The 11,826-nt window shown below is 48.7% G+C and overlaps 2 protein-coding genes across 5 annotated transcripts in view; both read left to right on the top strand.

The window, feature by feature from the left end:
• CAPN5 (calpain 5) overlaps window positions 1-479 on the top strand; it is a 37,666-nt gene extending 37,187 nt beyond the window's left edge. Inside the window, 1 exon segment of the mRNA XM_017735983.1 lies at window positions 1-479. This exon segment is cut by the window's left edge and continues 2,849 nt beyond it. The gene's annotated coding sequence lies outside the window, so the exon portion shown is untranslated.
• A 3,442-nt stretch (window positions 480-3,921) lies between these two features.
• Window positions 3,922-11,826, top strand: part of MYO7A (myosin VIIA) — a 98,163-nt gene continuing 90,258 nt past the window's right edge. For all 4 annotated transcript variants that reach the window (XM_017735947.1, XM_017735949.1, XM_017735948.1 and 1 more), the window contains exon 1: window positions 3,922-4,005. The gene's annotated coding sequence lies outside the window, so the exon portion shown is untranslated. The remainder of the gene's footprint in view (window positions 4,006-11,826) is intronic.

Here is an 11,826-nt window from a genome sequence, read left to right on the forward strand (position 1 = left end):
CCTACATTTCAAATGAAATGACAAAAATTACCTTTCTTACTCTTCTTTTTGTCTTATTTGTAGAGCACATGAGGGAAGGGAATTATTGAAATGCCATTCCTATTGTTGATGCCTTTTCTCTTTGAATGAAGTAAACAGAAATATTCAGGATTGATTTTTTTTTTTTTTTTTTTTTTTAGAGGAGGGCAGGTTTGAAAAACACTTTCCGGTCCCTCATGAGTGGGGTAGGACATGTGTCTGATGTATTTCACATTTCTTTTGTTAATCATTTCAATGGTTGCAGGCAGCCTGGCATTACACTCTGTGGAATTAATTTCTTTTTGACATCTGCCTGTTAAAACAGGCTGTGACTTGTCTTCATCTCCAAAGGCACTGACGTGTCATGCTGCACAAGGTCAGAGAATGGTCCAAACAGAAAGCCAACATTGTACAGCTGTAAACCTCCTATAAATAAATAAATTGTGTATATTTTATTCAGACTCCTTGCCTTTGAACTGCTTTGTTCTTCCAGAATGCTTTTGATGGGCACAAGGTGGCTCTGCAGAGCCTTTTGAATTTGCTTGATTCACCAAACTCCATTCTAATTATTTTCTCTGCAGACTTTGAGACTGAGACAAGGTGATCTGCATGAGGCTTTCACACAAGGTTACACTCACATTCACAGAGAAAATCCACGGAGGGATGGGTAACCTCCTCTGACTATAAATAGCCTTTGCATCCTATACCCCAGAGTCACCACAGTGCAGGGCACTTGGGTTTTTGAGCCTCACCTGACTTGGAAAAGAGCTCTGCAGATTGCTGAAAAAACAAAAGGAGGGGGGGGAGAGTTTATGGGCGAAGTAGAAGGAGGAAGAGGGTTTTGGATGGCTTTCCCTCAGAAAACAAACCTGCACAATGCACATCGGAGCATTTGAAAAGCCTGGCCCTGCCCATGGGTATCTCCAGTCTTGCTGCTGCAGCATACAGACCCAAAGCTCTGGCACTGGGATCTCGCTTCCATCTCGGCTTCCCTCCACCAGCTGCCTGTGCTCAAAGGCTTTGCAGCAAGAAGGAGCTGTGTGCTTCTGCAGCCCACCCTTAGGAGCCTGGAGCAGATATCTGGAAAAAGCCCTTCTATTGTGGGGTGAAGGTATCTTCCCAGACCCTCCAGCCTTAAAAGGACCTTTCTTAGGGGAAAAGCCTCACAAACACCTCAATTCTCCAAACATCCTGATACTCTCATGGAAGGTGTCCTGAGCAGCAGACCCGGCTGGGCACATACGCGGCCGAACATAGCACAGGAGCTCTGGTGTAGACCAGGCAGCTTTACTGAGTCTTGCTTGGTGCACATTTTATAAAAAAGGTCTATGCAAGCCTGGGTAAGCCACAGACTATCATGGAGGCATGGAGGTTGTGCTTTCCCACCAACATCCACACCTTGATTTTGCTGATAGTGGGGCAGTGGGCTGAAAAGTGTAGGTTGATTTGCAGCCCTGCCTGTGTCTGTGCTGATGGTGCACACCAGCACAGAGATAGGGATGCTGGAATTTGTGTGGGAGGGCAGCACGTGAGTGTGGAGATGTGCGGAGACTGTGCATGTTTGGAGACCAGCAGCAAGTAGTAGAGCAGTGTACAGCTCCAGGCAGGATCCACCCCAGGCTCACCAAGGGTCCTGCAGCATCTCCTCATCCCTACAGCAGAGTCATTTGCCAGGGATTTCTGTTCACAGCATTAATTTCATATAGTTTCATATCAGTTTTTGTAGGGGACTTTTTTTAAGGACTTTTTGTAAGGGCATGTTTTGATAGAACAAGTGGGGAATGGCTTTGAAGTGAAAGGGTGGGGTTAGATGAGATACCTGGAAGAAATGCTTTACTGTGAGCATGGTGAGGCACTGGCACAGGTTGCCCAGAGCAGTTGGGGATGTCCCATCCCTGGAAGCGTTCAAGGCCAGGTTGGGTGGGGCTCTGAGCAACCTGGTCTAGTGGAAGGTGTCGCTGCCCATGGCAGGGGTTTGGAACTAGGCGATCTGTAAGGTCCCTTCCAACTCAGGCCATTCTATGGTTCTATGGTTCTATGATTCTATGGTAAATTGGCAGTTCGGGGTCTGCCTTTGACCTGAAAGTGCATCTTCATGAAGGAACAGACATCCATCCTATGGCTGAAAGTTGATGCTGAAGTATTTCTTCTTGCAGCTAGATCCCCCATAGGCACCATCTTCCCACCTTAATGCCTGCATACATATGAATATGAGGCTCATACCGTATGAGCCTCCTGCCCCTCAAAAGGATAAGGGATTTCCAGCAGGAAGGGCTGCAGAGGCAGAAGGGCCTTCAGCAATGGGGCAGGTTCATTGCCTGTCCCTCAGAACTGTTCAGGTGCTGCCACATCCTTGTCCAATAGCCCAGGTTAATACCAAGGGATTGGCCACTGGAGTCTGTTCTGAGCAGTTGTCTGAAGGCTCCTTGCAGTCTTCAAATCCCACCTCCAAACCCAGTGGTGCAGTCAGGAAGTACCTGCGTTCCTGGCAGAGCCTCCCTCACTGCCTTTCCACACATGCATGGGTCATGTTGGGCCCAAGGAAAGGCTGCCCAAGCCCTTCCAAGCGCATCAGATGCAGTCCAGAGCAAAGCCCAGACACAGCCAGGATCTGCCCTCACATCCACACCAACTATATTGACACAGTGAGGAGGGCTTGAGTGAAACTGGGCATGGTGGTCACAAATCATCTGTCTTGAGCTCAAGGTCAGCTTGAGTCTGTTCATGGCTGAGGACTGGACAGCAGCAGGGCATTTCTAAGGGCTGGGGAAGGGACCTGTGACTTCTACACTTTGAGCAGAGTTCCTGGTTAGCTTTGAAGCAAGGAGGCTCCCTCTTATTGCTCCTTACTTTTGCAGCATCACCAAAAAAACGCATTCAACAGGAGGATTTCCAGCTCCCTCATTCCTAAGTGGAGCTTAGAAACAAATTTTACGATAACACTGCAAATGAAAAGGTGTATTTTGCAGCTTTCAGTAGCTCAAATGACAAGCTTTATACCTAAGTAAGAAACCTCAGTAATGTTTCGTAGCTCAATTAAAATCTAATCCAAAAGCAGGAAGGAAAAAAGACACTAGCCCAGATTTGGGCAGGGAGTCACCAGGTCAGAGTTAAGCTTCTAGGCAAAATCTCAGCTCTGAGTTTCCTGGTCCTCAAGTGTTTTCCTGTCCCAGTTTTCACATTTACAAGTGCACAAGGCTGGTGCATTCAAACCATGATGCCTGTCAGCTCCTGGCCTCACCCCACAGGACCTCAATACAGTCCCTTGCACAGGCCAGAGACCTCAGGGCAGGAGTACCCTTCCAGCCACCCTTTAGCCCAAGAATCCGTCAGGGCTCCATACAACAAGGACTTGGAACTGCAGATAAACCTGTAGCAGGGATCTTCATGGGTGCCATGAAAACATTTTACATGAGCAGATAGGAAAAAGGGGGTATGGTTTTAAACTTAAAGAAGGGAGACTTAGATTAGATATCAGGAATAAATTTTTTTACTGTGAGCATGGTGTGGCACTGGAAGAGGTTGTTTGCCCAGAGAAGCTGTGGATGCCCATCCCTGGAAGTGTTCAAGGCCAGGCTGGATGGGGCTTTGAGCACCCTGGTCTAGTGGAAGGTGTTCCTGCCTATGGCAGGGGTTTGGAACTAGGTGATCCGTAAGGTCCCTTCCAACCCAGTTCATTCTACGATTTTATGATAACATAACCCGGGGCAGCCTCCAGGGATGCAGGAGGACGCATCCTTGGAGAGTGGGGCTGCTGCGGGAGCGCGGCGCTTGCGGTTCCCGCGATGGAGGGACCACACGCACACCCACACACACTCACACCCCCACACCACACCCACTCCCATACCAGGGGCTGGCTGTAGCCCGGCTCCTCCCCCGCTAAGAGGCTCAGCCGGGGCCGGCGCTGCCCTCGCTTGGTGCTGGAGGCAGCACGGCTCTGCGCTAGGCACCCGTGCCCCGTCCCCGCCGCCGCCGTCCCTGGCCGTGGGAGCGCTCTGGGATGCGGTGGGGCGCGGTGAGGTGCGATGGGTGGGATGGATGGAGGTGCCTCCGCCGGGGCTGCGGGCGGGGAGCCGGATCAAACCTGGGGAAGAGGCTGCGCTCGATGGGAGGGGGGAGACGACACGACCGCAGACCTGCCCTCAGTGCCCAGCAGCCCCGAGCCAGCTCGGCTCCTTCAGCATGGATTAGTGGCTCGGTAATTTCTAGCTGCTGCTTAATTTGTCTGGGGTCACCTAGCATTGAGCTGGAGTGAAGGGTGGAGGGCATTGCCCTCCTGTGCTGTGTTGTGCAGCCCTCCACCCCTTTGCTCCACAACCCTTTCACATTCAGGGATACCTCTGGAAGTGCTTAAACATGGGGAGAGGCTTTGGGGCATGTCCCTGGTGCATGGATCCACTGACAGTGCCACAAGACCCCAGGTGTCTTCCCAGTCCACCTCACCCTCTTCCTGCTTTCATGCAGCTCCAAATACACCATTTAGGTGGAGAAAGCACAACCTGCTCTCAGGTGACTGCTGCTCTTCGGGGAGCAGCAGGAGATTTCCTTGGCTGCAGCATAGCACAGATTGTGCCCAGGCTGGTTTTGGGGGGTGTCCCCTGGGTCACACCAGTGCTGGTAAGCAGTACCCAGGGCCTTCCAGACTATTTAAATTATTAGGACCATCCCTGGGAAAGGACTGAGACTTGATATGGCATAGGCAATTCCCACAAAGCAGTTTGCATTTTGCTGCCTGATTTGGGAGTATGATGTATATGGGCTGTGCTGGACCAGCTGAGCACAGTCCCAAAGGAAAGTCCCAGGGTTTCCTAGGATATTTACAATTACATTATCCGAAGGAAAGTGGAACAGAGATATCTTGGTGTCTCTGGGAAGACTGGGGTGTATGGTGGAGGACCTGTCATGTAGGCAACACGGAGGGGGAGTTTGAAAGGCAACACGCCAGTGGGTCTAAGATTGCCTGGTCACCCCTTGCTGTTAAGTCTCCCCTGCAGAAGGAGGTGGTAGAAGCTAGAAATGATTTTCTCACAGCCCTAGGCTGTGGTGGTGGTGTGAGTGCTTCTCTCTATAGTCTGGGCAAAAGCATGTCCAAGAATCAACTCTGTGGGGTTAACCTATGCATTACATAAAGATGGCAAGGACAGGGTTGTTGCAAGCCGACTCCTCTCCCATCCTCCACTGTAGGATGCTATGGGTCTTACTCTTCCCATGAGGTGAGGGACTGCAAACTCCCAACACTGGTAATGTGAAGCTGTGGAATGGTTTTGCAGCTTTGACTGAGCTTTGTCAAAGCTTCAGTCGAAACCTGCATCCCTGTGAGACCCTCTGAAGTCTGCTCCCTACCCTGTGCCTAAACTGTCCCAGGGACAACCAAAGAGGGACAAACAAGGGTAAAAAAGCCAAGACAGCACTTCCCTCTTGTTCATTGATGGTCAAAATTGTTTTTACCTGTGGCTTTGCGATGTCTGAGCCCTTACAATTCCCAAATATGTATATCTAAATTGTGTTTAACTTTGTGGTGATGGCCTGGTGACAAACTGTCCCTCTTCTCTCCCTGACCTGTTTGAAGCTTTGATCCTCTGTAAAACTAAGATGTAGGGCCAAAGTCTCTTCTAGGGCTGTTTGGGGTAAGACTGGAGTAACTTCATGAAGCTACAGGATATCCCCATGGAGAGGCATTTATGGGATCTGAATCCTGTCCAGGGATGACCCTGTTTTCAAGGCAATATTATTTCTAACTCCTTTTCCCTCCTCAGAGCAGCCAATTCATCTCCCTAACTGTTAAGTTTCCCCGGGCTGAGGGCTGCTCTACAGTGTTTCTGTCTTACGCTTGCTAACTTGTGACTTCGCAATCCTTGGGTTGCCATGGAAAGGATTATGCTGTGATTAATGAAGGCATTGTCAGCTAATAGTTTTTTTCAAAGCCTCTCCTGGAGCTGCAGAGAACAGCTTCCAAGCCTGGCAGAAAGGGGCTGACAGGATAGGTGGCTGCAGGCACTCAGTCCTGGGCACATTTTTGGTTGTCCACATCAAGACCATGCTGTCGGTAGCTGGCTGCAGTCACTGTCACATCGGCTCTCCCAGTCCCTTTTGAGGGTGAGAGGAAAAACAGGGGGGGTTATTGTTCCCTTGGAGCAGAGCCAGTGTTTTTGTGCTCCCAAAGCAGAGTGGGACAAGTGTCACTGTACCAAGGGTTTGGCAGGATGTGGAGACGGCATGTAAGATGGCTTTGCACTGTGAAACCCTCCTCTCTGCTAGGCAATGTCCAAGGAGAACTGCTGTGGGATGAACTTACATGTTTGTGACTTTCTAGTCCCCCAGTCATGTGCTAGGTAGAGGCAGAAAGCTTATCAGGACAGCACTGCCCCAGTAGGGTCCATGTTTATGCTGTCTGTCCAACCCCAGTAGACCCTCCCAAACCCTGCTGTGCCTGGAGCTGTGCACGGAGCCCCTGCTCTGAACTGTAGAAACACAATGGTTGGAAAAGCCCTCTGAGGTCACCAAGTCCAACCCTCAGCTCAGCACTGCCAAGTCCACCACTAAACCGTGTACCCAAGTGCCACATTTACACATCCTTTAAATACCTCTAGGGATGATGACTCCACTACTTCCCTGGGCAGCCTGTTCCACTGCTTGACCACCCCGTCTGTAGAGAAAGTTGTCCTAGTATGCAATATACAGCTCTCCTAGTCAGACACTAGTAGAGAACAGAGCGCAGTTGTGCCCAGCTGCACAAAGGGAGTGCAAAACACGACAATCCAATGAAAAACAGGCATTTTAAGTAGATTGAGTGCCAAATGAAAATAGAAAAGTTAGAAATCCATAGCCAGAAATCTCTGTGGACTCCTTCATTTCTTGGCAGTGTTGGATGAGTCCCCCCCAGACCTGCCCAGCCTGAGCAGCTAGGTAGCAGCTTCTACCTCAGCCCAGGTGGAATCTAAAAACTGAGAACTTAGTCCCACTGTCAACCTCAGAGTGGTCACAGAAAATCATTGAGCTCTTCTTGGACTGCATTCCCAGCAAATGCCTTTCTCAGGATGTTGGTTCAGCTGCTGCCATCCCCTTTGCTGCATTTAACCTGGTGTAATGACACAGCATTTGCCCGGGGTGCAGATGACCTGAACACAGTTTCATGTGCATGAAAGGAGTTAAAACTTACACTGTAGGTTGACTGGCAGGTGCCTGGGGGGGAAGGTTTACACTGCTGCTGTTGCTGCACAACCAGCCTGGTCTCCACCTTTATGGGTATGGAGGAAGGAAGGATATGCCTGATGTTATGTGGAGTGCTGGGAGAGTGGAGCCTCTGTGAATCCTGGCTTTGTCCTCTCTTCCCATCTGACACTGGCTTGTACAGTGGGAGCTGTGCTTGGAAGGGGCTTCACCCCATCAGACAAAGCCACTCTCTTCAGCTGTTCCTGACTTTGGAAATGGGAAGATAAATCTGGGATCATGGTAGCCGTCAATGTCTCCATGTAAATGTAAAGACTTTTAGGAATATTGTAGAATCATGGAATGGTTTGGGTTGGAAGGGACTTTAACTCATTTCTACCCACCCTGCCGTGGGCAGGGATGACTTCTACTAGACCAGGTTGCTCAAAGTCCCATCTAACCTGGCACTGATCACTTAGATTTAGTCTCGTAAGGCTTGCAGGTTGCAGCTATGAAACACCTTTAACCTGAGCAGGACTCACCTGCCCAAAATGCCAGGGCACAGGGGAAAGGTGCTCTGGGCTGTGCTAGTTTGAGACCAGGACCCAAATATTGGGACCAAGCCCTTCTGTGTTCCTCCTCATATCTGCCATTGTCCAGAGAGCAAATTCCACTCCTCTGCTGATTTATCTCATTTCAAGTAATCTAAAACAAAAATGGTTCCACCACAGAGAATTCTGAGAAAGGAAAGATGGTCAGAGGTTTGAAACACCCTCCACAGGAGGAATGATTGTTTAGACAAAGGCTCCAAGCTGAGAAGAGATGGGAATAAGGTATGTTATAGGTCCTGAAAGATCATGTTTGCATGGGGAATGCAAAAGGAAGATTTTCCATAATTTTCCTTTGAAATACAAAAATTAGGGAGCATCAAATAAAGCTTATAGAGACCAGGCTCAAAGATAAAAAGAGTTTGCACAATCTGGCATCTGTGCTGCTCCTTATGGCAGAACCTCATGGATTCTCAAAGTATTGGGTTAAAAAAAAGCACTCAGACAAGTTTCATTTACAAAAAGCCTCTAAAAAACTATAAACATGTCTATTAAAAAAACCCCTACAATTTTTTGGCTCTAGAAGTTCTTGAGCTGCGAATTACTAGTTTCTGGGGGAATGTTGCAGAGTAATGCCACTACATCTGCTTTTATACTGCTCCTTAGGCATCGTCTGTCAGAGAACTATAGTAGATGGGGAGCCCATCTACTATGTATATATGTACTACTATACAGACTGGATCCAGTGCTATTTTATGTGGAGCTTACCTCACTAAAAAGTTGTTCATGCCCTGAGATCCTCCTTGAAACAATTCTTCTGAGATACTGGCCTTGCTGCACTTCTTAGTTGCCTTGGAGAAGATAAAGTGTCAGCTCATCGTTTTAGTACGAGTGCCATGTGTCATGCAGGTCGAGGGAAATACAACAAAACCTGTTCTCTTCTTTTTTCATTGAAAATATTTTTATTCCAGCAGATACAGAGAGGAGCTTAATGGGATTTCTTGCAGGTTCTGTATCAGCTTTCCTGAAAGCCATTAGGGAGTTGCCACAAAGATATTGATCAGCTAGATCTCTGCTAGAAAAGCTGGGGTTTGTGTGTGGATTCCTGTGATTTCCAGAGCTGACCCATGCTTTTGTTGGGGTCAGGCTTGCTTTGTAAGTCAGTTTTCCATGTGCCTGGTGTGTGTTGGTGTACAGGAGTTTGAATTCATGCCAACAGGAGAGGCTGGGAGAAGAAAATGCTTTGCCTCTTGGTGGCATCGAGTTCCCAGCCTAGGCAAAGCTCCCACTGAGCTGTGGGCTCCAACAGCTTCACAGTAACAGTGGGGCTGGAAGGGAAGGGGGAGCACCCACAAACCACACCACCTCTCATCACCAGAGGTAGGGTCCCCTTCCCTGGCTGAGGCTTTTGGGGAGAGGCAGACCTCCTGCACTGGGACAGAGGAGTCTAGCACGTGTGTGCTGTGGTGAGGTGGAAGGAGCTCTGCAAGCCCAGCTGGAGTGCATCAAAGTGCTGCCTCCCACGTCTGAGCCTTTGGGTGTTTCCCAGCATCAGTGGAGGTTGCTGTTACGTTGTGATACCCCAGCTATTTCTGTCCTGTTTCCTCTCATCCCTCAGCTTTGCTGGATCAGTGCCACCAAGGCCAGCAGATTTACCCTAGGCTGAGATGAACTCCAGAGGCCTCACACACACACACGGTTTGTCTCTCCTACAGCCCACAGAAGGTTTTGGTCTGGAGAAATAAAGGAGTGGTCATTTCATCTGTAATTTCTGTGTAAGAGCCTTCCTCAAGCCAAGTCTACTGAAAGTCCCCATGAGTTCTCCATGATGTTAGTGATACACCTCCCAAACACCCCAGGCCAGGCTGGTGGTGCTACTGCTGCATCCCTGATTCAAAAAAAAGTGACAAAACTCTCCACCAGTCCTTTAGGATTTCCTTTCATTTCTGCAGGATTTGAGAGCTACCAGCTCTCTCAGAGGACTTGGGGTGCCCAGACACAGTCTGCCCAGGGATCAAGATCCACAGCAGGAACTATTGGATCTTTTATGTAATTCCTTAAAGCGGTGCACAGAGACTTATAAACAATTAACGAGCAGCTCATCCCAATCTGCTGCCTTGCCAGGGAGGGCTCTCAGAGCAGGTATTCTTCAAGGACACCATCCCTCCCATGGAAGGTATTGCTCTTCTCCAGCACAAGACAGGGGAAGCTTTGCCTGCTGATGCCCCCAGTGCTTGTGGGTGATGGAGCAGGTCCTTATAGAGTCAGAGATTCATAGAATCATTAAGGCAGGAAAAAATCCTCTAAGATCTTGGACAAATGATGAAGTAAATCAGGGCTGCAGTTGATTCTGTTTAATTGTACCAATACGAGCTAGGGTGGTGGGTAACAGAGGGTGAAAGCTGTTAGGTCAGCCTTATTGGTCTTAGAAAAAACCCTCTGGATCTGCCCCAATGCCCTGTCTTATCTGTTTTTCTCTCAGGGCAGACTACTGTTTAGAGTAACAAACTAGGTCCTGTCCTCCCAGCCCTGAGCTGAGCAGGCAGGGAAGATATTAAGTAAAAAGGGCTGGAATGAAAGTCAAGCTTTTCAGGTGCAACTGTGATGTTGACATCAGCCGGGGAAATGAGACTTGTCTCCAGAAACTACTGATTTCTTAAGTGTAGCTGAGAGCAAATGACAAATATCAACAGCTGACCCCTTTCTTTGTGTGGGTGTCTCTACTGCAAAGAAGGGTAGGAACAGAGCAACTTGTTAATGCTGGAATAAATTAAGGACCTGATTAAAGCTGGCTTTCTCATCTAGGCTGATTTCCATAGGAAACAAGGCTTGTGTGGCCACTCTGCCTGTCCCTTTAGATGTGTCACCTAATCACAGTAGTTTGATGATCAAGTTCACTTCAAATTTGAGCTGTAACAAGGAAACAAAGTTCCTGGACACTTCCTGAAAAGACACAGGTGAGCATGGGAGAAATCTGCAGCACGATGCCAGCTCCTGTTGGACATCTCAGGTGGGGTGAGAAAGCTGTAATGGATACCCCACGTGCAGGAAAGTCTTCTTAGGAGGGGCTATGCCCTACTGACCATCTAGAAATCTTATTGTTTGGAATTTCGTCATTGTAAATTAGGCTTTTGTTAGCACTGCTCCTCACAGAGGAAATTCTGTCTGTTTCTGGCTCTGCTGTTTACCGGGTGGGAACTTGTCATGGAGCAAAGCACTTTACTTCCTGGACACTCCACTTCTTTTGTCCATCCAGGCTGTTTGAGGATGCAATGACTTTTACTTTATGTCTATGCAACACCTAACATATAAAATCATAGAATGGTTTGGGTTGCAAGAGACCTTTTAGATTATCTCGTTCCAACCCACCTGCCATGGGGGCAGGACATGGACACCTGCCACTATACCAGGCTGTTCAAAGCCCCATCCAACCTGGCTTCCAGGGATGGTGCATCCACAGTTTCTCTGGGCAGCCTGTGATAGTGTCTCACTAACCTCACAGTAAAATGTTTCCTCCTAATGCCTAATCTGAATCTACCTTTTTATGTGCCCTTTAGTCTAACTCTGCTTTGACCTATACGAGTGACTTCAGCTCAGCCAGATGATGCCCTTTAGAGCACAGAGTATCCCATGCACCGAATAACATCCAGCGAGGAGAGCAGTAGATGGGCAGCAAACGGCCCCTGTGACTCAGAATCCCGAGCTGAAAAATTAATATAACTTTCTGCATGTGCAGCCAGTGAGTCAGGGAGTGTCTGTCCTCCTCTCATCAGGACTATTACAGGGCTGATGTCTCCCAGCACTGCCTGATACTGCCCTGAGGGGTGTGATGGTGATTGCACCAAAGGCACCCTGAAAGGGCAGAGCAGAGTCTCCACTTAATTTTACAGTCCCTGTTCAGGCAAAACAACCTCAGGAGTCAACAGGAGTCTCAGCAGATAAAACAGGGTTGGTATCTTATGATATGAACCCACTTAATCCTAACAGCTCTTGCATTTGGAGGCTGACCCCGGCCTCTTGAAGGGCCACCCCGAATTCCTCCAGGACCATGGAAAAATAAGAGGATAGTGTTAGGGCAGGCAGAAGGAGGATTTCACAAAAAAACCCAGCA

The sequence above is a fragment of the Corvus brachyrhynchos genome, unplaced genomic scaffold (genome assembly GCF_000691975.1).
Source record: "Corvus brachyrhynchos isolate BGI_N302 unplaced genomic scaffold, ASM69197v1 scaffold44, whole genome shotgun sequence".
NCBI lineage: Eukaryota > Metazoa > Chordata > Aves > Passeriformes > Corvidae > Corvus > Corvus brachyrhynchos.